The following is a 27,994-nucleotide window of genomic DNA, read 5'->3' on the forward strand; positions in this document are numbered from 1 at the left end:
AGAAAAATCCAAGTGGGCAGAAGGATGTCTTTCAGAAATCATTTCCCTCATTATGGAGTTCCTTTTCTACACATTAAAATAAATTATTCCTTTTCAAAACTATGGACAAAGTTAGTATTTTGAAAGTGGACAATGCCTTTGGATCAGAGTTAGAAGACTTAGGTTCCTGTTATTATTGACCTTGGACAAATTATTTATCTTCTCTGGACCTTAGTTTATGTTTTATAAAATGAAGCAGTTGAATTAGATATTTCAAGAATGTAGTTAGTGGGGGCGGCTAGGTGACACAGTGGATAAAGCACCAGCCCTGGAGTCAGGAGTACCTGGGTTCAAATCTCAGACACTTAATAATTCCTAGCTGTGTGGCCTTGGGCAAGCCACTTAACCCCATTTGCCTTGCAAAAAACCTAAAAAACAAACAAAAGAATGTAGTCAGTTAGCTCAATCATTGCTAGAGATCTTGAATAGTTATTTAATTTTCATGCCATTGAGTCTGGTCTTTCCAATCATATTAAAAGCTCCCTCAAGGCAGGAGTCTTACACTGTCTTACATTGTTTTGTATTTCTCTCCCAATAACTCAAATCAGTGTCCTGCAGATAGTAGATATATAATAATTATTTCATGTTTTGTGAATTTCCGTGAAGCTGAGGAATATCACCCCCAATATTCCCCCTTCCCTCTTCTAGTATCTATTCTCTTCTGCTTCCTCCCTGCATCCTCCCCAACGCCCACATTTCTAACAAAGTTGCCTGGAAAACTCTTTCCCAACGGGAAGCTCAGACAGGTAACAAGATATTGGTGGTTGGGTGAGAAAGCAGGCAGGCAAGTAGATGATTCCTTCCATTGATTCATTAGTGTGAGCCTCATTTTGCCCTCTATTTCAGGCAGGCTCCTTAGTCCAAGGTCATCTTTTAGACAACTGACTTGATCTTAGGTAGCCATCTACCAGTTTTCTCCATGTCTCTAGATTTTCAGTTCTGGAACTATGACCTAATCAGTTCTGCCAATGCACCATGCACCAATAAAAGGAGTGTCACTCTATTTCCAAATAAGAGAATATGAAATAACTAGAATATGGAATATTCTTGATCACCATATTCCCTGAAAATTTCTGGACCAAAGTACCTCTCCTTGGTTACCACTACCTCTTAACTGCCTTTGCTTTTATATTTTTATCTCCAGAGCTCAGCACAGGACTTGAAAGAAAATATTAAGGGTAGGTGGGAAGGAAGAAACATGTACCTAGCATGTAATATATGATAGGTATTATGCTAAGTGCTCCTCATAACAGTCTTGTGAGGTAGATGTTGTTATTATCCCTGGTTTTAGAGGTGAGAAATGAGGCAAACATTGCTCAAGATAACACATCAATAAGTGATCCATCCTGGATGTGAATTCAGGCTTTCCTGAGTCCAGATTCAGTGATCTATATCTGCTGCATCACCACTGGTCCCTACGGACAGTATGTAATAAATACTTTTTTCCTTCCTTCTTTCCTTCCTTCCTTAACCAAAAACCCTTGATACATTTTTATCTTACCATAACTTCATATCAGTGCAAGCAAATCAAATGAGTGGGTAAAAAAACCAGGAGGGAGATCCAATGTGTCTTTCAGTGAAAACTTTCCTGTCTAGTTGACCAAAACTATCCTCCCAATTCATTAATCCCAGAAGGATTATTACTATTGCTTTGTGAAGTCAGAATTTTAGTTTCTCAGGTTTTCTTCTGGGGAGGGGAGGAAGATAGTTGGGCTAAGTTCCAATAATATAAAATTCTAGTGAATAAAGATCTCTTCCCTGAATAATTTTAAATGCATATATTTTAAAATTAAATATATCGGATTATAAAAGGAAGCCAATTACATCAAAATAACTGTCAAAATATTTCTTAAAAAAAAACAAATCCACATAGCTCAGGTTAAGAAACCCTGAAGAAAGGCCTTTCAATGCCATTCCAACTCAGTAACAATTTACACTTCAGTTAGAAATAATGACATTAACTAAGAAAATTCTCCCAAATCCTTTTCTGTGAAACAGATGGGTAAAGGGTGAGAGCCAAATGCATACCTGGAAACTTTTCCAGAGAGGAAGGGAACAGGAGGTAGCTTTAATTGCTTTAACCAAATGAAAAATATTTGCAAAGTCTATAAAATAGCAGAGCTACCAGATCTCCCTGACAGAAGGAAAATTAAGAAAATTACTTTATGTGGAACATCAAAGCACTGGAGTGTTACACTTCCAAATGGTAGACCATTAGCACCAGATCAGGCAAAGAAGTACCCTCAGGAAAGGAAAATGGGCACCTGTGGAAAGAATTTGGATCTCTCCAAGGGGTCATGACAAGAAGCTGCCACCTAGGGTGACAGAAACTGAAGGAGATTCCAAGTATTCCTACATGGCCAAAATTTTATGAAAAGGTGCCACATTTGTGGGCAGAGATTGTTCTTGATTGTGCAACACCACAGGCTTTCCACAATTAATAGCATCAATACAGTCTTACATCTCAGATTTCTAAATTCAGTTAGTCAATCTTATAAAGACTATTAAGAGCAAATAAAGAAAATGAAGCCTAGAGAGATAACTGGTTTGTCCAATATAAGAGGAGTGACCACAGAAATGAGAACGAGGTGACTTGGGTCCAAAAAGGGATAACTAGCTGAAATATTCACTTTTCTGAATTCTTATGTTCAAGTTTCATATAGTTAGCACTGGAAGGAACAGAAGAGGTCACTTAATTCAACCCCCTCATTCTATAGATGAGACAACTGGGTTCTTGAGAAGTGAAATGATTTTCCCCAAGGTCACAGAGTAACTGACAGTGGCAGAGAAAGGATTGGCATCTGGATCCTCTGACTTTAATTTCACTGACCCTTCCAAAAAACAAAAAAAAACAAGAGTACTAATAACTAACATTTATGTGGTACTTACAGGACCTCAAGTTAGTTTCACAAAATCTAGCATACGATTTTATATGAATAACTGCTCAGGTTCTTATTTCCTTCTACCTAGATTTTAAAATCTGAAATACTATTACCTAATTTACTGGAATGCTCTAAAATGCCTAACAAGATTAAACACTTAAATATTTCACAAATGCTTGGTTTGATTTGTGCATTTTGCTTTCCAAGTAATTTGAGGGAAAAAAAAAATATCCAGGGCCAGGATAACCCATCTTCTACAAGAAGTTGAGCCTGACCCTCTTAATTCCAATGCCTTTTCTCTCCTAATTACTCCTAATTTATTCTGTATGTGGCTTGTCTGTACATATATGATTGCTTTCTCCCTTATAAGACTGTGGGCTACTTGAGGGGAGGGATTGTCTTTTGCCTCTTTCTGTAACCCCCAGTGCCTGGCACATGGTGGGTGTTTGTTGACTAACTCATAAGTACCTATACTCACTAAGACAAATTAATTAGCAAGTCCTAGCTTCTGTCTATACGTTTATTGTTATATTGTGGAGCATCATGTATCCAAGGAAATTAAAGTTTCAGGATAATCATGAATTAAAGAGCTACATATTGTGAAGCAACAGGCTTTTGTTGATCTATAAATTCTTTTAGGCTGCCTCTATCAAAGGCTTTTCAAAAGAAAAACAAAGGGCCAGATTTCTTCATTCCAATCTATGTGGTATGATTTTATGTAGCATATGTTATGTTGAATAAATGTTACATAAATGGAAGTCATAAAAGCAAGTCATGGGAGTTCTATGTTTGGATAAGATGGGGTTTGCAGAAAAGCACTAATTTCTTTTAATGTCTCAGTGTATTATGTTTCCTAAGTTATTTAATTTCAAATTTTAGTAATATATACCAAAAAAAGTGAATAACCTTCAGCAAGATTCCAGAGGCTCGGTTCATCTCAGATTAGCAAGAGAGAGATGAAGGGTCAAAGTCTAACACATTCTAAAGTCAACACAAGGAGTTTTTTCAAATTGGAAGAATGATTTACATGATGCTAGTTAACTCAATCTTTGACACAGCAACTTAGAAACTGCAGTGATTTCAAACTGGAATCCTCCTAGACAAAAAGTAAGACAAGAACACACAGGCATTCAAAACCTAATGTGAATCCAAAACCTAACTGCCTTATTAATAAACAGTAGAAAGAAAAACAATTGCCTCCAAAGTTCTGGTTTTCATTTCCTTAATAAGAATCTTACCTTCTGATAAATAGTACCAGCATCTAAACAGAACATCAGAATCACAAATGTAAAACTGGAAGGGACATCAGAGGAATAACCTTATTTTACCAAGAATGAGGAAAGTGAACCCCCAAGGAGATTAAATAACTTGTCCAGGATCACAAAGAGAAAAATTACTTGAAACTATTACATGAAGCTAAGTTTACTCAGCCTAACTACAACCATTCTCCTAGGGAAGGAAGGAGAATATATGCCCCCTTGATTCTATCAAAAAAAAAAAAAACGCAACCAAAAAAAAAAAAAACCACAAAGGCTATAAAAAACACCAAGGAAGAATTAAGATACAAAGAAGAATCTTCCTTAAAAGACATGACAACAATCTCTGGTTAATATACAAATGGTCATTATGAAAAGGAAATCCCCTTCACTTTTATTTTCTGTTACCCTTTGACAGCTGTTGCCTATCTTGATTGCTCTTTCCAGGGTCCACTTCTGATTCTCATTCTTTCATCACTATATCTCCTCATCCTGGAAATCTGCTTCTCATTCTGGAAGTATACTCTAAACCTAAGACCCCCTTCTCTGCCTGGCTGGCTCCTTCTAGAGTCACCATTTTAAGGATAGTGCCCAGCTTAGTCACATCCTCATTCCTCTCCAGGCTTTTACCTTGACTCTCTTTTCTTTTCCAAGCTGGTTTTCCCCACTTGACTGAAGGCATATTGAGGGCAGGGATTGTCTTTCTACTAATATTTGCATTACCCCTACTTAGCACTGGCAAAGGAAGTGCTTAGAAAATGCTAGCTGAGGGGCAGTTAAGTAGACTCAGAATAATTTCCTAGTTGTGTGACCTTGGGCAAATCATTTAATCCCATTGTCTTGCAAAAACAAGGAAGGAAGGAAGGAAGGAAGGAAGGAAGGAAGGAAGGAAGGAAGGAAGGAAGGAAGGAAGGAAGGAAGGAAGGAAGGAAGGAAGGAAGGAAGGAAGGAAAAGCTTGCTGCATTGGCTATCTTGTGGATTTGTGAGGAAAAATGTCTTAAAGAACCACAGAAATAATAACAGCTGATGTGTATATAGCACTTTGCAAAGCATTTTACACATCATCTTATTTGATCTTCACTTCAACATCATGAGGTAGGTGCTAAATAAATAGGGTGTCCCAAAAGTCTTGGTGCAGATTTAATATCTTAAATTTTTAAGCTTTGGTAGCTTAAACCTTCACTAAGAATTTTGAGACACCTTATATTAGCCTAAAATTATTAATCAGAGTTAGAGGGGGATTAGGTGGCTTATTCAGGGTCATGTTCTGACTATCCACATGAGTATAATCCTTGTCAGTTATTTTTATGATTATGATTATTATATCAGGACTGGTCCAGGGGAGAAAAGGAAAAGGAAAGAAGGAAAAAATGGATAAACAGTCAATCCTCAATCCTCCTTCACCCTTTTAGGCATCTCTGCTATTAGCTACTCTGACCATTATCTTATCCCTTTATCTAAATAGATGAAAACCTAATCTCTCTTTTGCTGCTAAACCACAAAAAGCACAACTACTAGAAGAAAGCAGTAAAAAGAGTAATAACAATAATAATTATAGCATTTATAAAGTACTTTAAGATTTGAAAAGTTCTTCACATATTTTCATCCTCAAAATAATCCTCTGAGGTTATTTTTCTTATTTTATGATGCTGAAACTGAAGCTGATGAAGATTAAGGGATTTGCCTGGGATCACAAAGCTATTAGGTAAAGTCAAATTTGACCTAAGATCTTCAGATAAAGTGGACAAGAAACTAGCTGGTTTCCAACAGGCTGGACCACAAAAATCTCTTGTCCTACATTCTTGAAGAGGACCAAAATGGCATCACTGTTTTAGAGTCAAGCTACAGTGTGTCTTACTGTAGCGAATCAGACTAATACAAGCTTGGAATACTATACCACAAGTTGGGCACAAATAGCCCATGTGAACATTTGGGGTGAATTCTCTAAATTTGCATATCTCACATTTCATTTCAGCTTCTTCAATTCTGCTTTGCTCAGAGAGCACAACACCCTCTAAGATACAGACATGCCATGCTGGCTGGTCATGTGCCAGTATTGCCCATGTCACACAATCAATTCCAAAGTTCTTCAGAGGACAGTGTAATGGCATACCTGCCCATCACTCAGAAACCATGGTTTGATTCCCCAGGAAGGAGGCTGAAAGGAATTTTTAGAAAACTTGTCCTAAGCTGCATCAGTATAGTCAACTCATGTTAAACATCAGGAAGGAGAATCAATGAAAGTTAAAAAAGGACAGATCTCAGACTTTTCTTAAAATAGTACCTTTATTATGAATAAATCAGTACTCATGATGGTCTAATGAAGTAAACAGAATATTTGATGTCAAATGTCATGAAACAGGCACAAAAGTGTAAGGACCTGAGATGACAAGATCAATGGAAAATATAGGAAACATTACCTGACTTTTTAAACTTTCATTGACTCATCTTCTGAATAATGTAAATGAATTGTAGTTTCAACCAATTTTTCTGAAAATTCCTTTGTTTTTTGTCTATCTTTTGTTGTTCATCTGATGTAATATAATACTTCTCACTTGCCAAAAACAGTTTTGTAGCTATGGTAATTTACTTTGAAGAAATGAATAGCAAAGAAATATGATTGATGGCACAGTCACAAGAGAAAACCCCACTCTTGAAGGTGACAATAAAGGAGGCATTCTGAACTAGCTGATAACCACAAGTCTCCAATTCATCCAACCAGGACAAATTGTTCACATGATCATTTTGCCCACATTCTCTTCTAACCCATACTCTACCCTTCAGAGATAAAGAAGATAGCAAAGTATATATATGTATAAGAGTTGCAGATGAGGGATTATAAGCATTGGTTGAGAAAATATATACTTTTTTATTTATAAGATTATATATTTAGAGCACAAAGGGACTTCAGAGACAATCTAGTCTAAACTGAGAATAAAAAAGATTTAGGAAACTTCTAAGTAAAAATTAAGTAACAACAATTATTGTACATAATATTGCATAGGTATTAAAGAGGTGAAATCTGAATTCTGCTTCTATGATTCCTAATCTATTGTTCCTGCTCTGCTCTATCCACAACACTAAAATACCTTCTTATTGGAATAAACTCACTGATTTTGAAAAATGGATTACATATTTATGTTCAAAATTTGCCTAAAGCGGAGAAAAGTTACAGAAAGTAACAAAGGTTTTTTTCCAAACAACTTTTCGCAATGAAACCACATATCCTACTGGGTATGTTTCCTAGTAATTAAAACCAAAAAAGACATGACTAAAATATATAACTCTTGGATGTTTTGGGTTTAATATGATTAATTATGTTGAGTTTTTCTAATATTAAAATCACCTTTCTATCCCAGATATAAATCCAATTTGTTAATAATGAATGCTATCTTAGATGAATTACTGCATTTTATTTGACAGAATTTTACTTAAAACATTTTCAAATGTATTAATTAATGATGTGGGTCTATGGTTCTGAGTTTAGATTTACCTTTTTTTAGATATTAGGACTATATTTGTCTCAAAAAAGAAATCTGGTAGAATGCTCTCTTTCTCAATTTCTGAGACTAATTTGGTTAGTATTAATATTAATTCTAAAAGTCTGAAAGAATAAAAGGATCAGGAATATTTTTGATTTGATAGTTCCTTTACAGATAGTTTATTTCCTATATAAATTTGGTTACTTAGTTACAAATGTAGAGACTATATTAGATTGTTTTCTGTCAGGAGGGAGAAAAATATAAAACTCAAAAATCTTGCAAAGAAAATGGCTGGTAACTTACATTACATATAATTGGAAAGACAAATAAATAAAAATATTTAAATTGATAAAAATGAAATTGGGTCACTTGTGATCTCTATTTGATCTTCTCTTTCTGATGGTATTTCTTATTTTTCATTATGTTCTCAGTTTTGTTAACTTATAATTGCGTATAAGTTCTGATAGTCTTGTTATTTCTCTTTATTTTATTTTTATTTATAACTATCTTTAAGGTCTGGTAGTAATTGTGTTTCATTTGATTTTCATGTAATTTCACCTTGTTCACTTGCTATCTTGTTAACTTGATACTCTGCCCTCTTCTTATTCAGATTATGTTTTTAAAGAACCAGTTTTTTGGCTAGTTTATAATTTATTTTTGGTGGAATAATTCAAGTGATTAATAGGACATTAATCCTATTTCATCTATGACATTCTGCATTCTGCAAGTTTAAGGTGTAAAGTTTTTTTTACAATGTAATTTAGGAAATTAAGAAATAAACCAAGGCACAAGCAACCCTAATTCTACTACTCCTGGCTTAGTCACGGCAAACAGCATCTCAGATTGGTAAGGAAGGAAGGCTAAAAAATGACCCACTACAGCTGGCACACAGGAAGAAACTTATTAACCTAAACAGTAGTATAATGACCAATTTGCACAATCAAATTTTTCTAAGAAATCTTCCCCAGAGAACAGTGCAATCACATTGTATCTCCTTGATGTGTCCGAATGACGTACATTTGGGCATATCATCATATTGTTTATTTGCCTCTTCTCTATTTCAAGTTCATTACTCAATTAAGGCACCTTTGCCTATTGTCTGTGGTAAATATTCATTTGTTTTCATAGAAATGGGAAGTAGGCCAGACACAAACAACTGTGTTCTCCTAAAGAAAATTATCAAAGCAGCTGTGAAAGTAACTGCCAGGACGACTCTCTCACCATATTAAAGTCTAATTTTACTTTAAAAGTTTAAATTTATGTTACATACTAGAGGTAGAAAAATGAAAAACAAATAAACAAACCATATCCGTGTACTCTGTAAGCTTACATTCTACTGAGTAGTTATAATGACTTCTAATAAACTATTGATTTTAACAGTTATCCTAAGTCACAATATGATAAGCCTTCAAATTCAAAGTTTTCCTTGACGAAAACTTTTGTCCTAATATATTTAAAACATGTTTTAACATCATCTTCATTTCAACTCATTGCCCTTCTCTCTCAGAGTCATCCCTTAAAACAAAAAATAAAAAAAAAGAGAAAAAATGTTTAAAATATTCTTTCAAAAAAGGTATCAAAATATTTTAAGAGTCTGGCATAATAAGCAATGTTCCACAGCTATAGTCCTCATGTCTTCCAAAGAAAGGAGGGAAGGTACCTTTTCATTTCTCTTTTTTAGATCCAAGTTTGGTCATTTATAGTTTCACAGAATCCAAAAGGTAAAAATTCATTAAAAGGTCATTGTGGAATGCATCCCAGCTTTTATCATTAGGGAGTAAGTTATCTATACTGTGGCCTGTTGGTTCTTTTTACTGCTCAACAGTATTCCCACAAAAAGGCAAGTAAAGGAAATGGTGCAATGACAAAAACCCAAACACATTGCTTCCTGTGTATCAGCTAGAATGACAATTTTCTGAATGAATTAAAACAGGAGCATATTCTCTCCCTTCTTTCTGTATTCTTCAATACAGCCTGACTTGGGCAACATTTCTTGGATTGAGCAGTATAATGTTATATGCTCAAAAATGCAGTGTTCAAATCAATTTCCCCAAACTTCTCATAAAAGCATTGAATACCTACCCAGTGGTGACAAAGAACTGGAAATCCATCAAGGGAAATGGAAGAAATGATGAAAGGAACAATATCAGAGAAAACTGGAAGATATGTATGAATTGATGCAGAATACAGCAGAATGAGAATAATTTACAAAATAAAACTGTTCTAAAGGTGAACAACTTTGGCAACTTAACAACTCTGAACATTGCAATACCCAAAAATGACTGAAGAGGATTCATGATGAAACACAGAGAGGTAACATATATGTGTGTATTTTTTTCTTAGATACAATCAAAGAGGGAATTTATTTTACTTAGCTATTCATATTTATTAAAAAGAGTTTGTATTACTTTTCTTTTCAAAAGGGAAGTGAAGGTAGGAGGGAGAAAAAATAAATTTTGCTAACCAAAAACATTAAAATTAGATTAAATATTAAAAAGAGATAGTTCCAGGAAAAGGGATGTAGCACTATATATAATAGTTGAGAAACATAAAATTCTTGGCCTAAGAGGGGAATAGATTAAAACTATAAATAGGTTCGAGAAATATTTGTTTTCCTGATCCTCCCCAGTCCCAACAACTCTTCATCTTTAAAGAGAGAAAACAGAAGTGGGAGTAGATGAAACATATTTTACAGTTTTTAAATATGTACTACTTTCATCTCAACACTTCAGAGTTTGTTAAAAGGAGGAAGAAACATATGACTCATACATGAGGTATCTAAGCTTTGGGACAGTCATAACTGGTTACAGGTATCTTCTAAAGTTTCAGCCTTAAGGGAAAGAAAAGACAGTTCTTGTTCCTCTGCTGCTGCTTCCCTTCCCCCAATACCTCCAAGAGAATTTGAAAAGCTGTTGACGAAATAAGGGCCAGATAATCAGGCCAGAAAGAAGAGAAAGTAGGAAATTTACCTATCTTAGCTCCTTCTCCTAAGACCAGTAGTTCTGTTTTAACCACAGATGTCCTTGTGGTTAGGAACAAGTCAAGCTTCTTTAAAATAGAGTACATATTTTTGTTACCAATTCACTTAGGACCATTAAAGGTGTTTTTTCTCTTATTCATTCTAACCAGAAATGTTTTTCAGGGAATTATTCAATTGGTGATATGCTTAAATCACAGGAAAACCAATTTTTCCATTAATATTTTTCATTGATAATAAAAATGACTATAAAGTTCATACTCCAATTCCAAAATTATATTGCTAGACAAAGATCCCAAAGAGGGCAATGACAAAAGAAAAGACTCCATTAACACCAAAATATTTATATTAGTATTTGTGAGGTACTAGAGAAATGTAATACTTGTCAATGGGAAATGACCAAATAAGAGAATATAATGGAACATTCTTCTGCTATAAGAAATAATGAGCATTATGATGACATGAAAAGACTTACACGAACAAAGTAAGCAAAATCAGAAAAACACTGTACATAATAAAAAAAATTAAAAAGGAAAGAAGAGCAAAAACTCAAATAGAATGGTATGAAGTCATAATAACTAAGCCTAGATTCAGAGAAGAAACAGAAGCCATCCTTCCCCTCCCCAATTTCCTTGTAAAGATTGGGGAAGGGTGTCTGTGGATATAGAACACTTCCTATGATATGCAATATGTTGATTCATTTTGCTCAACTGTTTTTGTCACTCCTCTTTTTTTCAGGATTTTTTAAAATGGTTAGCCCTCTTTAAGTGGCAAGGAGGAATTAATTTAGAATATAGGTAATATAATAAGATATTCATAAAATTTTATTTTCAAAAAATTACCAATCAATAATCTTTTAAAAATTCCACTTTCACGCCCAAAGGGCAACAAAAATATGCATACCCTTTGATCCAGCAATACCACTACTGGGTCTATATGATGAAAAAGGGTAAAAACATCACTTGCACAAAAATATTCATAGCAGCCCTGTTTGTGGTGGCAAAGAACTGGAAATTAAGTAAATGTCTTTCAATTGGGGAATGGCTTAGCAAACTGTGGTATATGTATGTCATGGAAACACTATTGTTCTATTAGAAATCAGGAGGGGGTGGAATTCAGGGAAGCCTGGAGGTATTTGTATGAACTGATGCTGAGTGAGATGAGCAGAACCAGAAAAACACTGTACACCCTAACAGCAACATGGGAGTGATGATCAACCTTGATGGACTTGCTCATTCCATCAGTGCAATAATCAGGGACAATTCTGGGCTGTCTGCAATGGAGAATACCATCTGTATCCAGAGAAACAACTGTGGAGTTTGTGAACAAAGACCAAGGATTATAACCTTAAATTTAGAAAAAAAAATTTATCTTATTGTCTGATCTTGCTATCTCTTATACTTTATGTTTCTTCCTTAAGGATATGATTTCTCTCTCATCACACTCAATTTGGATCAATGCATACCATGGAAACAATGTAAAGACTGAAAAACTGCCTTCTGTGGGGGGGGGGGAGTAAAATTGGGGGAAAATTGTAAAATTCAAAATAAATAAAATCTTTTAAAAAATAAATAAATAAAAAGTTTCACTTTCAATTTCCTATCTTTCCTATCCCTCTTTGCCATAGAAATACAAATCCTACTCAAGAAAAACAGACTGATGGATTTTAATGTATACAACCTCCTCTAAGTTCCCAATACTGGCAAAATTGAAGGTAGTATTTTAAAAATGCATGTATATTTGCATATGTATACACATATGCATTATATATGTACAAATGTATTTATATGTATATGTACATATATCCCTATAATATAGGGGTAGAGATAAGTACTAGATATGTGATTTGACCAGTAAAAGGAACCAAGGCAAGTTGCACCTTCCTTGTTATATATAACCTTTTTTATCCCCCTTCTCCTTTTCCCACTCTAGAGAGATGGCTACCATTAGACACAAATATATATGTGTACACATATAAAATCTAGACATACTTCTATTTATCATTTCTATCTCTGGATGCACATAGTCTTAGAGAATTTCCTATAATACTAAAATCACATCACCAGTATATATTTATCATTAGTGGGACTTGAACCCAGTTGTCCCAACTCCAAGACTGACTCTCAACAAAGAGCAACCTCTCCTGTACATGACATACAATATTTTAATATGTTCAAATATAAGAGTAGGGGTAGCATCTTGAAAAAACATGAGAAGTATACACAATATGTAAACCATTTAAAATTAATTCAATATTCTTTTATATAAAACCTCTTAGGAGTATAGTGATTTATAAGAATTGCTTCCCCTTTTTTAATTGTTTACTGCATCCTTGGATGGCCATCGAAACAACTCTTCACTTGACCTTGGTTTCTATAGTTTAATTTCCTATTGTGAATCATTTCTATATTTCAATCACATATTCTCATAATATATCCTTAATAAAGGCCATCTGATTAAATATAGCTTAAGTAGAAAAACTCCAAAACTAGGAAAAAATTATTAGATAGTTTAAACTCCAATTTTGAAATCAAAGCAAGCAGCCCCAAACCTATACTTACTTTCAAAGTCTAAGTCCAGAGACATTCTAACGGTTACTGACCACTTCTTACAGAGAAGGAACTGTGAGAAGCCTCTTCAGTTTACTCTGACAGATCAGTGCACTTGCTACTAGAAAGTAGCCAGAGGAAGATAAAAATGAATGAAGCAGCTTTTCAATTATACTCAAAGCCAGTAGTGAAATACCATGTGTTCAACAGACAGATTCTAACTATAGAACAGGTAACCACAGAAAAGAAATAGCAACCAATGGGTACATAATGCAACAAGAGGGGAACCACAGAGAGAATAATTTTTTTTAAATCTTATTCTCTTAAGAAAACTCTCACAACACAATATGGAGGGAAATACTTCTAAAACACTAAATATGTGTCAAAATAACAGTTGAATCATAAAGAAGATATAATAGAAAGAATACACACTGGAGTTTGAACCAGTAGATGTGGACATCATTTTATTGTGTAACTTGGGCAAATCATTTCACATTTCTAGACTTCCATTTCTTCATTTATAAAATGAGTCAGTTGGACAAACAGATCTCTACTGTCTCTTCTACCTCTAAATCCTATGAGGCTATGGCTGAAAAGCAGTAACAAATGAGTGTTTTATTACATGTGTTAATGAATGTTCATATGAGAATTTTTATATGAAGAGATTAAAAATTAAGTACCTAAATGGGTAGGTTATCTTTACCTTTAATTAACATGAACAATGCAATGAACTGATTTCTAGTCAGGTAGACTTGAGTTTAAAACCTGCCTCTAGCACTTACCCCAGCTGGATGAGAAAGGTAAATCATTTAACTTTTGTTAGTTCCTAATAATATTTGCTGCTTTGTTATAGAAGCTGAGGCATTGATAGGTAGCTAGGTGGTGGCAAGGCTAAAACAGTGGATCTGGAGTCAAATCTCAAGTTCAAATCCAACAATAAGAGAAGCTCTATGACCTTAGGCAAGTCACTTAAACTTGGTTTGTCTCATTTTCCCTAAATGTAAAATGGGGATGATAATAGTGCCTGCTTAACAGAGGGAAGATACTAGAATTAAGAGGGTCCATACTGATCTTTCCTTTCTTGAAATCCAAAACTCTAAAAATCAGAATTGCTCAATCTAAATTGCTCAAAGGACAGACAAGGCACAACCTCTCTTTTTTTGAGATTCCTCAATGAAAATTAAGGAAGATTACTTCTAAGGATCCTTTAACCCCTAAATCTAGACTATCTAAATATTAAGATTTCACCTTTTTAAAATTTATTTTTCATTTTCAAATTTTACCATTTCCCCTAATCTTGCTTCCCTCCCCCCCCACAGAAGGCAGTCTGATAGTCTTTACATTGTTTCCATACTATACATTGAAGATCTCACCTTCTTAACAAAAATTATAAAAATGTTCTTATTTCCCTACAGTCTATAACAATTTAGATAACGAAAACCAAAGTCATAAAGATTAAGTTCCTTCTAATCTGGACACTTCATCTTTATTTATTTTGATTTTAATCTCACACACACACACACACACACACACAGAGGCATGTCTACTACCAGGATGCTACACTTTTATCAATATTTATTTTAGATAGATCAGGCTCTATTGCAAATTTGGAGAAACAGGACATTAGATTCCCAGGAGCACATTAAGTTGTCTTAACTGCAAACTACTGATGGGGATGCAGGGAGGAAGAGGAGGGTCTTTTTAAAAAAAATGTAACTATTCTTCAGCAGATAGATCCCAATTTCCAAAAAAAGAGAAAAAAATCATTTGTCATTATACTAATAGCCAGCAGGTTTCCAAGACTTGTTAAATTTTTAGATTTTATATGTATGTAACAAAGAATGCATGTCTAAAGGATTTTGGTGAAAAATATATTTAGTCAAATGAACAAAAATATTTTCAACATTTTCATTAAGCTTTTATTTTCATATCATTTTCCTTTCTGAATTTATATCTCCCCATCCATATATAATAATGTACTTTCACAACTTAAGATAATATTAAAAAACTTAAATAGATGTTAAACATTCTACTCAAAAAACAGCTATGATGATAATTAGAAAATTAAATAAAAGGGAGGAAAAGTCACTGTGCTGGATACAAAAAAAAAGGGAGGAAACAGTCCCTCTTCTCTCAACGATGGATTTAATAATAATAATAATAATAATAATAATAATAATAATAATAATAATAATAATAATATAAAGCAATTCATTCTGACTCCTGAGGGGGACAGAAATCGTGTTCAAAGGATAGGTAAAATTCCTTAGTATCACAGACATCTAGTCCAACACTCTCCTACACACACACACACACAAACACAAACACATTACAGATAGGAAAACCAAAGTCTGGAAAGATCAAGGGACTTGCCCAAGTTATATCTAGTAAGTTGGTGATAAAACTAGAATTAGGATCTTAGCCCTCAGAATCCCAGTCAGTTCATATTCAATTATACTATGATATTCACTACTGCTTTGAATTCCAAAAGTAAAAGTGTCTAAATCTTGGAGTTGATACTCAGAGAGTTATTTATAGATGACCCATCAGAGTGAGGGATAGGGAAACTGGTGTTTATTACCTAGGCCATTTTCCTTTAAAAGATAAGTACCTTCAATGCCTCTTATTTAAAGGTGATAGAGTTAAGTCTAAGATGCTGAAGATTTTTAATCTTGCCTGTGAATCATATAGACCCTTTTTTAATTTCATCTCTGGGCAGTTGCCTGGCTTTTGGGCATCACTGAAGAGTAGACAAACAATTAAAATAGGTATAATTAATTAAAAATAGGTATTAAAAAACCTAATCATCCAATTATGCTACTTGCTAGAAGTCCAGATCAAAGATTTGGACAAGAAGAAATAAGGAAGTACTGGGTTCTAAAATAAAAGTCTAAAAGACTTGTGATGGAAAATGCCATCTATAAAAAGAGGAAAAACAATGGAGTCTGAATGCAGATCAAAGTATACTATTTTTACTTTTAAAATTTTTAAATTTAAGAAACAGGGGCAGGTAGGTGGCACAGTAGATAGAGCACTGGTCCTGGAGTCAAGAGGACATGAGTTCAAATTTGACTCAAACAATACTTATTTAAGCTGTTTGATCTTGGGCAAGTCACTTTAACCCCATTGCCTTGCCACAAAACAAAAAACTTGTTTTATGCATTTTTCCCTTTCTAATGGTATTTTCCCATTAGTTCTGATTCTTCTTTCATAACATGGCTAATATGGATACATGTTAATCATGATTATACATGTATAAGCTCTATCAGATTATTTGCTGTCATGGGGAGAGGGGAGGGAAGAAAGGGAGGTAGAAAAATGTGGAACTCAAAAGTTTACAAAAAGATGAATGCTGAAAACTATCTTTGCATAGAATTGAAAAGATAAAATTAAAAACGAGTGTTTTATAATCAAAAAATTTCAATATTGCATGCTGTCCTTTATACTCCATTTTCATAGCTAATGCAGGAATGAGTAACAAAGTCAATTGAGAAGAAACTACAAAGTAATAGGGGAACTGTTCTTAAAGCAATTCAGAAGAAATCACCATAATCAAGAAACTGAGAAAAGGAATGTCAAGCTCAAAAAGAAAAGAAAAAGGAAACAAAAGCACATATAACTATTTGTCTGTTTCTCGCTGAAAAAAAAAACATCCTTTTTAAGCTAAAAGCATCCAAATAGGATTTCACAATTCATGAGTTCAAAAAGGAAGCAGAAAGTAGATCTTTCAAACCCCATTCTCCCACTCCCACTCCACCCCATATTTCCTACTTTCAAATGCTATTTTAATTAATCCAAATAACAACATTCAAAAAATGACGGACACTTAAGAGATTATTTGGGAAGTGAGAGAACAAAGAGTCACTGTACTGTGAAGTTGCAGAAAGCCATTACCACCTTGAAAACATCTGCAGGACCAGATGAAAAGACTAGAGCTGATCATTCATCACTACACATCCTTCCAGGAGAGGAAGCCCCAGCATTTACTTATCTGAAAATCTGCAGTTTAATTTCACCCTGTCGGATCAAAGGCAAAGTCAGTTAACTTGGCCAAGTCATTTATCTGGACAGCTTACAAACAAAGCTGGTCCAGAGACAAATGAACTCAACTTATAATGTTCAAAGGCAACAAAAGAAATGGAAAAAAATCCCCACAAAAAAAACATAACCAAAAATTTAGGGTTTGAACAGTCAACTGTAATTACTGACTTCTTTTTATCTGGAGCATCCAATCTTGTTCCTATGGCCTATTGATTCTTTATAGAACGTTAGGAGTCAAAAAGAATCTGAAAGATAAACTAGTCCAACCTCTCAAGTCTCTTACAAAATCCATGACAGTTAACCAGTGTGTGTATGATCACTTCCAGTGAGCAGGAATTTATTACTTCACAAGATTTAATAATGTTTTAATATTAAGGTATTAAAATATTTAGATATTTTAAAAAATATTCAACATGTAAGTTACAATTATATGGCACTTGAAGATTTTCAAAGTGACAAAAATACATGTATATAATATATAATTTTATTTGAGCCTCACAACAACCTTGTGGTAAGTACTTCAGGTAATGGAGACACAATGGATACAATTTTCCAGATGTCCAGTGAAAATTACAAAAGGATCATTTTCTCTTTACCTAGTCACTTTGTTTCTATGAATATGGCAAAAATAATGCATTAGGGTTTGGGTTTATTTTTTTTGGCAACCACATTACATTGTTGACTCATTATTAAGTTGTGATCAGTTAAATTCAGACGATTTCATTAATGCACTTTGGTCTTTTTCTTTTTTTTCAAATCTAAGTAGAAAGGGGCATTTCATAATGGGTAGACTGATAAACTTGGAGTCAGGAGGACACATGTTCAAATTCCACTTCTGACTTACTGAGAGACTATAAAAAATAATTTAATCTCTTTAAGTCTCACCCAACTCCTTAATATCTATCCATCTATGAACAAGCATTTTCTAGGCATCAACTCTATAAATAAATTTTCATTTAGTAGTATATTATTTTACTCAATTACATGAAAAGATGGTTTTCAACACTGATTTTTGGTTAAGATTTTGACTTCCAAATTTTTCTCTCCTTCCCTTCTGCCCCCCTCCCAGGACAGCAAGCAATCTGATGGGGATTATACATGTATGATCATATTAAACATATTTCCATATTCATATCAACTACATTTTGAAAGGCTGTTATCTAAATCACAGTCCTTTGATATAACCAGGATAAAGATTTTTAAACCCAATCCTATTAAATTTCATTTTGTTTAGTTCCAGTCATTCAAATCCAGATGTTTGGGTCTTTTAAAATTTTATTCTGTCATCAATAGATTAGTCCTTTTACCTTCTATATCTCCCTTAAAGTTATTAATAAAAATATTAAGTAGGACAGGGACAAGCAGAGAGCTCCAAAGTAAGCCACTAGAGACTTCCCTCTATACTGATAGTAATTCATTAAGCAACACTTTTTGACTAATAGTTCAACCATCAGTGATGCCAACTCTCTCTCTCTGTATATATATATATGATATATATATATATATTATATATATATACACATACATTATATATACAGTTTAATTATGAAAGAATATGTGAACATAAACTATGCCTATGGAATTCCCTAATATATTCTAAGTAAGCATATCAGAAAAGGAAATATTAGTTTGGCATTACTTTACTAGTAATAAATCTTGCTAATTACTACTTTCTTTTCTAAGTATTAACAAATCATGTTTAATAATATGTTCTAGAATTGTGTCCTAAACTGGAATTAAAATGAACGGTTTTCACAAATACCAAAATCTACATTTTTAAAAATCTGAGCCATATTTTCCCACTTCTATATGCTATAACCTCCTCAGTTTTCTATGATTCTTTTAAAAAACTTTTTCCAATAACATGCAAAGATATTGTTCAATACTCATCCTTTTGTAAACTTTTGAGATTCACATTTCTCTACTACTCTCTCTTCTGTCCCCCAATCTGATGGCAGAGAGCAGTAAGACATAGGTTGTACATGTGCAATCATGTTTAACATTTCCATATAAGTCATTCAGTTTTACATTTATCATTTACAGAATACAAATAGAATTCCAAATGCAAATTCAAATTCCAAAATCACAACAGCAAATATTTTCAGTGCCCTCAAATGTAACTCATCTAGACTTAGGGGTCTAGATTTAGTTCAGTTCCTTAAAGGTCATCCTTTGCAATATCCCTAACCTCTCTAATATCCTGCAAACAAGGTCCCCTCCTCCTTTAAAAATGAAACAAAATACCTCTTCTCTTGACCCTATAATCCTCTTAATCTATCATCTTAATAGTTCCTCTCTACTAATATTGAACTCCTAGCAAAAGTAGCCTACTTTCTCACCACCCATTCTTTCCTCACTACCTTTAGCCTAGTTTCAGCTCTTCCCCTCATCTGTATTAAAAGTACTCTTAAAATTCACCAGAGATTTCTTGATTATTAAGATCTATTTTTTTCAGTTCTTATTTTTCCCTATTTCTTGTAGCATACAATACTATTAACAGTCTTTTATCTCCCAGACACTCTTTCCTCTCTTGGGCTTCAAATAACATTACTCACTCCTGATTCTCTTCCTGTCTGATCACTCTTTCCCAGTGCCTTTCACTTGTTCATTTTCCTTCTCTCACCTTGTACACTTTTCACCTTGGTGATCTCATTCACTTACAGTTAGCACCTCCATAGAGATATTCCAAATTTACCACTCCAATCTCTACCCACCAAGCTAGAGTATTTTATCTTTACCTACCTGATAAATATATTTATTACAATGTCACTTCCCAACACTCAAACTAAACATTTTTGAAAGTAACTCAGTATATTCTACCCCTGCCCTGACCTATTTTGGCTAAAACCACCACCACCATCATCTCAGATACCAGAGCTTGAAACTACATTCACCTTTGACCCTTCCCTCCCTCCCACTCCTACACCATACATCCCCTCCCAAACTGCCAACATCTAATTAGTTTCCCAGTCCTATCCTATCTACTTTCACCACATCTCTCACATTAATGTGATTGATAAGCCAGGTTTCCAGTAAATCATAAATTCTAGCCAGTTCCTGGTAATTTAATCAAGTCATGCTTGCTTTTGTAGTGTATCTTCTATGTTCCTCCAGACTTTTAGTGCATGAAATTAAATTGAGAAGCCTCTGCAATTTCTCTTGAGCCTATCCTGTTTACTCCCTCCATGCTTATACTATCCTAGTTCAGACTCTCATTATTTTATAAATGGACTACTGTTATAGCCTCCTAACTGGTCTCCCCAACTCTAGGCTCCCCCTCAACTTCCATCCAATCCATCCTTCACAGCTTCCAAAAAATTATCTTTCTAGGGCACAAGTGTGATCATAATTCTCCCCTGGACAAAAACTTTAGAAGTTTCCCATTTGTCTCTAGGAAAAAATACAAATTCTTCTATATGGCATTCAAAGTTATTAACAATTTAACTTCAATCTTATTTCATATTATTCCCCCTCCTTAACTAAACTACTAGTATTCATCACACTTAAGCAACATCCTTCAGTGGACTCCTATAGTTATGCATACACAAAAATATACTAACCCCCCTTTTATCTCTACCTCTTAAAACTCCTTTAATCCTTACGGATTCATCTCAGATGCCAATTGTTTCAGGACATCTTCTTGGATTCCTCATAGTTGAAAGTGTTCTCTATGCAAATTTTCCTAAAATACTTCATGTGAAATGCTCAATTCTTTCTATTAAACTCTAACTTGTCTAATACTTCTATGTACATGTCTTACTCTCTGCATTAGAGACTATAGAGTTCTTCTCTACCAACAGGAATTTTATCTTGAACACAGTATTTAATAAATTTTTTCTTTGTTGAATTGAATATTTTTCAGTTTGTTTCTTCTTTGACATACACTACACTACAGCACAGATTCTCACTGACTTGTGTGTGTAGGTTGCTTTATAGATCTTAGCCAAGTCAATTAATCTCCATGGAAATGAATTTCCTCAACTATAAAATGAGGGGATTAGATTATAAAATCTCTAAAGCTCCTTCTAGCTGTAGATATCTTTAGTTTTATCAGTCAGACTCCTTTTTATTGGTATTTCCACCTGCTACTCCCAACCTAACCTGAATATAAATTCTTGATTTATCTTTTTGAACAGTCTCAACATGTCATTGCCTTATTCCAGAGTCTAGAATTGCTCCCAATTGCCTGTCAGATCAATTCAGAACTTCCCAATCTTGTGAGTGTTCAAGACCTTCTATAAACAAAGTTCCAACATCTTATCTCCTACTTCTTCCCAAATTGTACATTCCCTTCTAATCAGGTCAGTGAGACTTTGTACAAATCATGTAATCATTCTCAAACCTACAACATATTTACTTAATTTTCCTCTCTCCCTAAAACATTGTTCCTTTCTCCTCCAACTCTAAAAATTCCACCTTAGAAAACTAAGCTAAAAGTCCAAACTTCTTGATGAAGCTTTATCTAATAATTCCCATCATAACGATCTCTCTTCCTGAATTCCTTTGGTACTTACTTTTGTCTGTCTTACATATAACTAGCAATTAGGTGTTTGTGGCATTAAACTAGAGCTATACGTTGTGAATTTTAAGAACTATTTTTTAATTGTTTCTTGTCTCTTAACCTGATTTTTAAGTGCCTTAAGAGATATATAATGCATATTCTTTACTTAAGCACTAAGTAGTTACTAAATACTCTTAATTACTCTGAAAAAAATCAGAATAAATACCAGTGATACTACTTTCATAGAATAGAATAAACTTTGACTAATTCTAAGTTTACATATTCTAGAGTTCTGCACTTTCTTGTTTCTTCCTCCATACAAGTCTGGGCAAGGATTTGGTGGAAAACATCTTGATACTTTTAATTTAATTAAGACAAAAAGATGGTAAATTACTTGAGGGGACTTATGCTTTTGAATCATCAGTACCTAAGACAGTACCTGGGACATATGAGGTACTTAATAAATCCTTACTGATTGATAAATTAAACATAGACCTAATGAGTCAATGATTTCATAACTGAAAGGCACCTTTAAGTAAATGTAGTCTACCCCCCTCTGGACCCTAGGTAGATAATAGGGCTAGTTGATTGAAGAAAAAAATGATAATATTTTTTAACTCTGAATGTAACTAGCCACCAAAAAGCACACAGTCCAAAGCCTATGAAGTTTTCTTGGGAAAAAAAAACATAAACAGTGTAAAAATAAACAAAATGCCAGCAGAAAATGTATGAAGTCAAATTTCTGAAAAATAGAAAAGTCTACTGGGAACTACCAGTTCAGCATGGAGGATATGATCCAGTTAGTAATAAACCATGATTTACCCAAGTACAGTAAATTCCAACTTAACTAAATACACATGTCATTTTATTTCTTTGCAGGTTGAAACAAAAGGCTTTCACCTACCAAAACGTCAAAACAGGGCCCCTAGGATCTATATTTCTTATTGGAATCATTGATGACATCAGCAACTGCTGAAGAAGATTTTAAGTTTTGCAACTCCCTGTACTATTCACTAATGATGTCACTAGCTGCAAATAACCAAATGGCATGCATAGAAACTTGAAAAGTGGGAAACAGAATTCTCATCAATCATGGAGATGTTCTTTTATCAATCATCAATTAAGAACAGTGTGCCACCTCTCAATATTTACTAAATCTCTATTTCCTTAATCTAGAGTAGATAAAAGTTTGACACTTTTAAGAATCACAGAATTTTGGTGTTGGAAGGGACCTCAGTGACATTAATCTAATTCATATTTTAAAAAAAGACTCCACAAATATTGTCCAGCTTTTGCTTAACAAACTCCAATAAGGGTGGAACTACTACCTCTCAAGGCAACCTATTTTTGGAGATTTCTAATTGATTAAAAGAGTTTTTTGGTGTGTGTGTGTGTCATGAAATCCAAATTTATCTCTCTGCCACTTCCACTAACTGCCCTTGGATTTGCTCCATCAGATCTTATTCCTAGTAAAACTAATCAGATGGTTACGGAGTCAAAAGTTTGGAGCGTAGACAGGTCTACTAAAATGCATAAACTCAATTAAAAAAAGAGAAAAAAACATAGCTTATCAGTCATTAAGGTATTATTGGTTATGTTATTATGAATGCTGTTTTTATTTTAAGGCTTAAGCTTTTTGGTAATATTTTTTGTTTCAAAACACTTTGAAGAACTCAAAGGAAGAATGAAAAGTTAATCTCAAAAATGTTAAAGGAACAACTCATAAGAGGCAGTATTGTATAATGATTATATGGCTAGAGTATTCATTTTGGAGTCTCAAAGACCCAAGTTCACTTACATCTTTGAGACACAAAATTGAGAATATAAAGAAAAACTAGTATCAAATCTAGTCAGAAAGCCCTATCTTCTGCCAAGACCTTGCCCTGAAAGGCAAGAAAGCACAGAGATTTCATTGCAGCATCTCACAAAGCACAAAGGAAAAGACCCTCCCTATAACAACAGCTTAACAGAAATCTGTCTTCATGTCAGCATGAATATGTTCACCTGAGAATATTATGATATATGTTTTAACATACACCATAGGCTCTGAGACTTGAAGGAAAGTCAAAATATGCCCACAAAAGTTCTGTGGCACCACACCCTTCTCTATTTGATCTTCATACTGTTCCTTTTAAATTTCTGACAGTTGACTGCTTTTCCACATTTTCTCCTCTCTCCTGGAGCATGGGCCTCTTTGTAAATATATAGATCAGGAATTAAGTGTTAATAAAACAGCAAACATTTATTAAATAACTACTATGTGCACAGCATTATACTACACATTGAGGAAGGAAATAATGTCTCTATAAGAAATGGTCCTTGCTCTCCTACAGCTTACAGCCTAGTGAAGAAATAAGCCCCACATAAAGTTAATTGTAACCTCTACTATTAGTTTGTAAAACAAAAGAGGAGGAGGGGAGGGAATTCTTGCAAAGTGAAAATGATGTCAAAAAGAAACATCAATGAAACATTTCAATTTTCTAAAACCAAAAGTCAAAATTCATTTAGAATCAAGATAACAATGTAGACAATCAAACTGATCTGATTTGCCTATACCAGACATGGAGATTAAAATGATGAAAGATATTTTCTACTATAGCTTGTAAATTTACTCTGACAGCAATTCCCAAAGAGGCTTTTCAAAAAGGTTTTAAGCAATGGTTGAAATAAGTTCCTAGTCTCCCAAGAAAACAGTACTTAAGGACAGCATTTATTTAAAAGGATATTTCTAAAAAAAAATAAAAAGGATATTTTCTGATTGGTTTTGTAAAAACTATCTTCATTATTTTGGGGTAGTAATGCCATTCTTATTATGCTAACACAGTCTAACCATGTAATTAATATCTCTCTAATTATTTAGGTCTATCTTTACTTCTTTAAAGAGAGTTTTGTAATTATAGTCATGTAACTCCTGTAGCTTCATTCCTTTTACAGTACAAACTCATAGTTGTTTAAAATGTATAAAAAGTCATGAAAAGAACCAAAAAAAAGTAAATCATTCCACTGTCTCCTTTCTCCAACTCCATCAGTGGAATAGAACATCATGAGTAAATTTTGGTAAAGAATATCTGAACTAAGTAAAAGGCAACATTTATAGAGGTAGATGTGGCTGTTCAGTGATTGAAAGACCACCAAAAGAAATTTCAGATTTTTATCTTTTCTGCAACAAGACACTCAGATGTTTTTTAAAATTATTTATGCACCAGAATTAGAGCAGTCTTGTAGAAGGATTTTGATCACTAACCTATGTTGAAACCAAATGTATGAAGTTGTCTTAAAACAATACATGAAAGAAATATAAAAGCCCCACCTGATTTGCTTGCTCTCTCTCCCTTGTTTTTCTCCAAAGTAATTGCTCTAGAGAATATGTAATCCCTACAACTTTAGGGGATCTGCAATAAACAAAAAGACAGAACCTAACCTATATGGTTTTTTTTCCTCCTCAGAAGCCAAAACACCTAGCTCCCTTTAGGAATTGTATTTCCATTGACCCAACTTAGGGTAATTGGCATATAGCTCCCCAGTGGGATATCATGTCTCTCTGCCTTATATCTCAAATTTCCAAGTCATATCTGAGCACCTCTTCCTGTGAAACGTTACAGTTCAGGTAAATTCCAAGTGAATATAACTTGAATCAATATATATTTCAATCAATAAACATTTATTAAACACTTATTATATCAGACACTTTTCTAAGCACTTGGGGAAACAAATAGAGGCAAAAGACAGTCCTGTACATAATGACTATCACAGTTAAAAGATATCAAAGACCCAGAAGAACTGGAAAAAATTATAATTATAATGGTAATTATTGAAATTATATACAGCCCTTAAAGATTATAATGTACTTTGCATATATTATCTAGAATGAGGCTTGCAACAGCCTTGTGAAGTAGATATGACAGGTATTATTATTATTATTATTATTATTATTATTATTATTATTATTGCTATTTATAAATGAAAAACTGAGACTCAGAGAGTTTAGGCAACATGCCCCAAGTCACAGAGTAAAGGAAGTTTCAGAACCTAGCTTTTCCTCACTCAAAATCCAAGGTTCTTAACTACTATATCATGCTAAGACCTAATCTGCACTGCCTCTCTCCCCACTCCCACCCCCAAAAAACCTGAAAATTCTTCCTCCTGAGTACATCTAAGAACATCACAGGATTGTCCCTGTTAGGCAATGCTTTTCTGTATATATGTGGTTTTGAGGGTTTCTACCATTTCTTTTCTTCTTTTCTCCTCTCATACCCGAATTACTTCTCCTTCTGTCCTGTAGTTGTAGCCAGCTAGCTAGAATCTCATTTTTAGTTTTCTTGTCAGTCAAAAGAAGGAGCAGAAGTTTGGCAGGGCAGTTTTGCAGTCACATATGCATGGCCACAGCTGAAAGGCAACTCCTCCTCCATTTTCCAGGGCTGCTTCAACAAGACTCCATAATTAGGCGCAGGTGCTGTAACTAATTGGCGCATAACCAGGTCACAGTTGACACCATGTGCTCAGAACAGTGACTGAATTTTAATCCTTTGGGAGATGCAATTTCAGAGCTGGCCAAGAAGGACTATACAAGCATGTAGTGAACAGCATAAGAGGCACACAATATACATATATATATATATATATATATATATATATATATACACATATATATATACATACACACACACACATATATATACATATATATATATGTATACACACACACACACACATATAGTTGGCTATTACTTGACCCAGATATTAAAATTTTAGAAGAGTTAAGCAAAAATTGCATATAACTACAGATAAAAATATGATATACTTCTTTGTGGTGATAAATTTAGATTCATAAAAATCCCTGCACAAACATTGTTATTGGAAATCAACCTGCAGAGCCTAGACTTTCAATAGCAAGTGTTAACAATTCAAAGATAAAAAAAAATCTGAATTTTGTGAACAAAACCTAACTCCTATTTTTTCCTTTATACAAGATTTCCTCCTTGTTCCCATAAAATGGTTTTTCTCATTGTGCTTTCTTCCAGGATATGTTAAATAACTAGATCCTCCTACTTTCCCAAGAAGGGTATTCCACAGTTTAATTAAATTTGCCCTTAGGAAACTTCACCACTGGGGCACACATAATGAAGTACCTCATACAAAGACAGCACTACTTATCAGACATGTTTCAAAACACTCTAACAGAATAATATAACATATTTTTGAAAAATAAGACCAGGATAGGTTGAGTAGTCTTCAAATTAAGTCACCAAAAAAGTATTCAGCACTAAACATTTTTTCAAATAGAAATATTTCTACTTTAAAGCATAAAAATCACAAAACCAAAAAAAAAAATCACATCACTCTCCAATAATGCAAATACTTTAAATACCAATGTTTTAAAAGAGTAGTCAGTATGTAAGTTGGTTTGCTTATTTTTTTCCCCTTTGTTATAAAAGAAGGATAAATGGTATGGGAGGATATATTTGGAATTTGCTGATATAAAAACAAAAGATATCAATAAAACTTGTTTTTAATAAAGAGATGGTCAAAAGAAAATTCCATGTTTACTTACTGTATTTGCCAAGTCCTGAGTTCAGAATCCCATGTTCCCCCTTCGACAGTTGACAGCATCACAACCACCTAAAAGTAATTAGGAAAATTTCACTGGAGATGGCACAACTATTTGCAGCTACCACGAGGACTATTTCTATTTCAAATCTCAAAAACAAAAGAAGTAAAAAAAAGTAGGTATTTTGACTCAAAAACTTTACTAATATGTTATTTATCTATTTTGTTAATGATTTCTATAACAGTGTCTTGTGTGTAAATAGCTATTCAATAAATTTTGTTGAATGAGACACTAGTAACTAAAACAGAAAAAATACTAAACTGAGGGGATAGGCACTAGGGGATTGAGGAAAACTGGGGTCTAGTCCTGGCTCTGATGTCAGTTAACTGTGGGATCTTGGACAATTACTTCATCAGTCAGATCTCAGTCCCCTTATCTGTGAAATAAGGTCCCCTTCAGTTCTGAAATTCCAATAGTATTTCATAATAGTTATCATACTCCCTTCAATATATCACTATTTGAAGTGAGTCTTCAAAATTAAGACCATTATCCAAATTTACTTTTTTAAAGGCCATGAACATTCATAATGCTCTAAGACTGTAAAATCGTCAATTTAAGAGCTCGCTATTTTAAATTTCTAAATCCACTGAATAATTTCCATTAACAAATATTTCAGTGATATGTAACAAAAAAACACTCCCATAAAATTCACTTCACC

The 27,994-nt window shown here is 33.7% G+C and overlaps 1 protein-coding gene across 3 annotated transcripts in view; it reads right to left on the reverse strand.

The window, feature by feature from the left end:
* Positions 1–27,994, reverse strand: part of JADE3 (jade family PHD finger 3) — a 197,663-nt gene that overhangs the window by 104,710 nt on the left and 64,959 nt on the right. For 2 of the 3 annotated variants that reach the window (XM_074213693.1, XM_074213694.1), the window contains exon 2: positions 27,280–27,347. The gene's annotated coding sequence lies outside the window, so the exon portion shown is untranslated. Of the gene's footprint in view, positions 1–27,279 lie in introns of all 3 variants that reach the window. The other variant, XM_074213692.1, reaches the window with a different exon arrangement.

The sequence above is a fragment of the Macrotis lagotis genome, chromosome 1 (assembly GCF_037893015.1).
Source record: "Macrotis lagotis isolate mMagLag1 chromosome 1, bilby.v1.9.chrom.fasta, whole genome shotgun sequence".
Classification (NCBI taxonomy): Eukaryota; Metazoa; Chordata; class Mammalia; order Peramelemorphia; family Peramelidae; genus Macrotis; species Macrotis lagotis.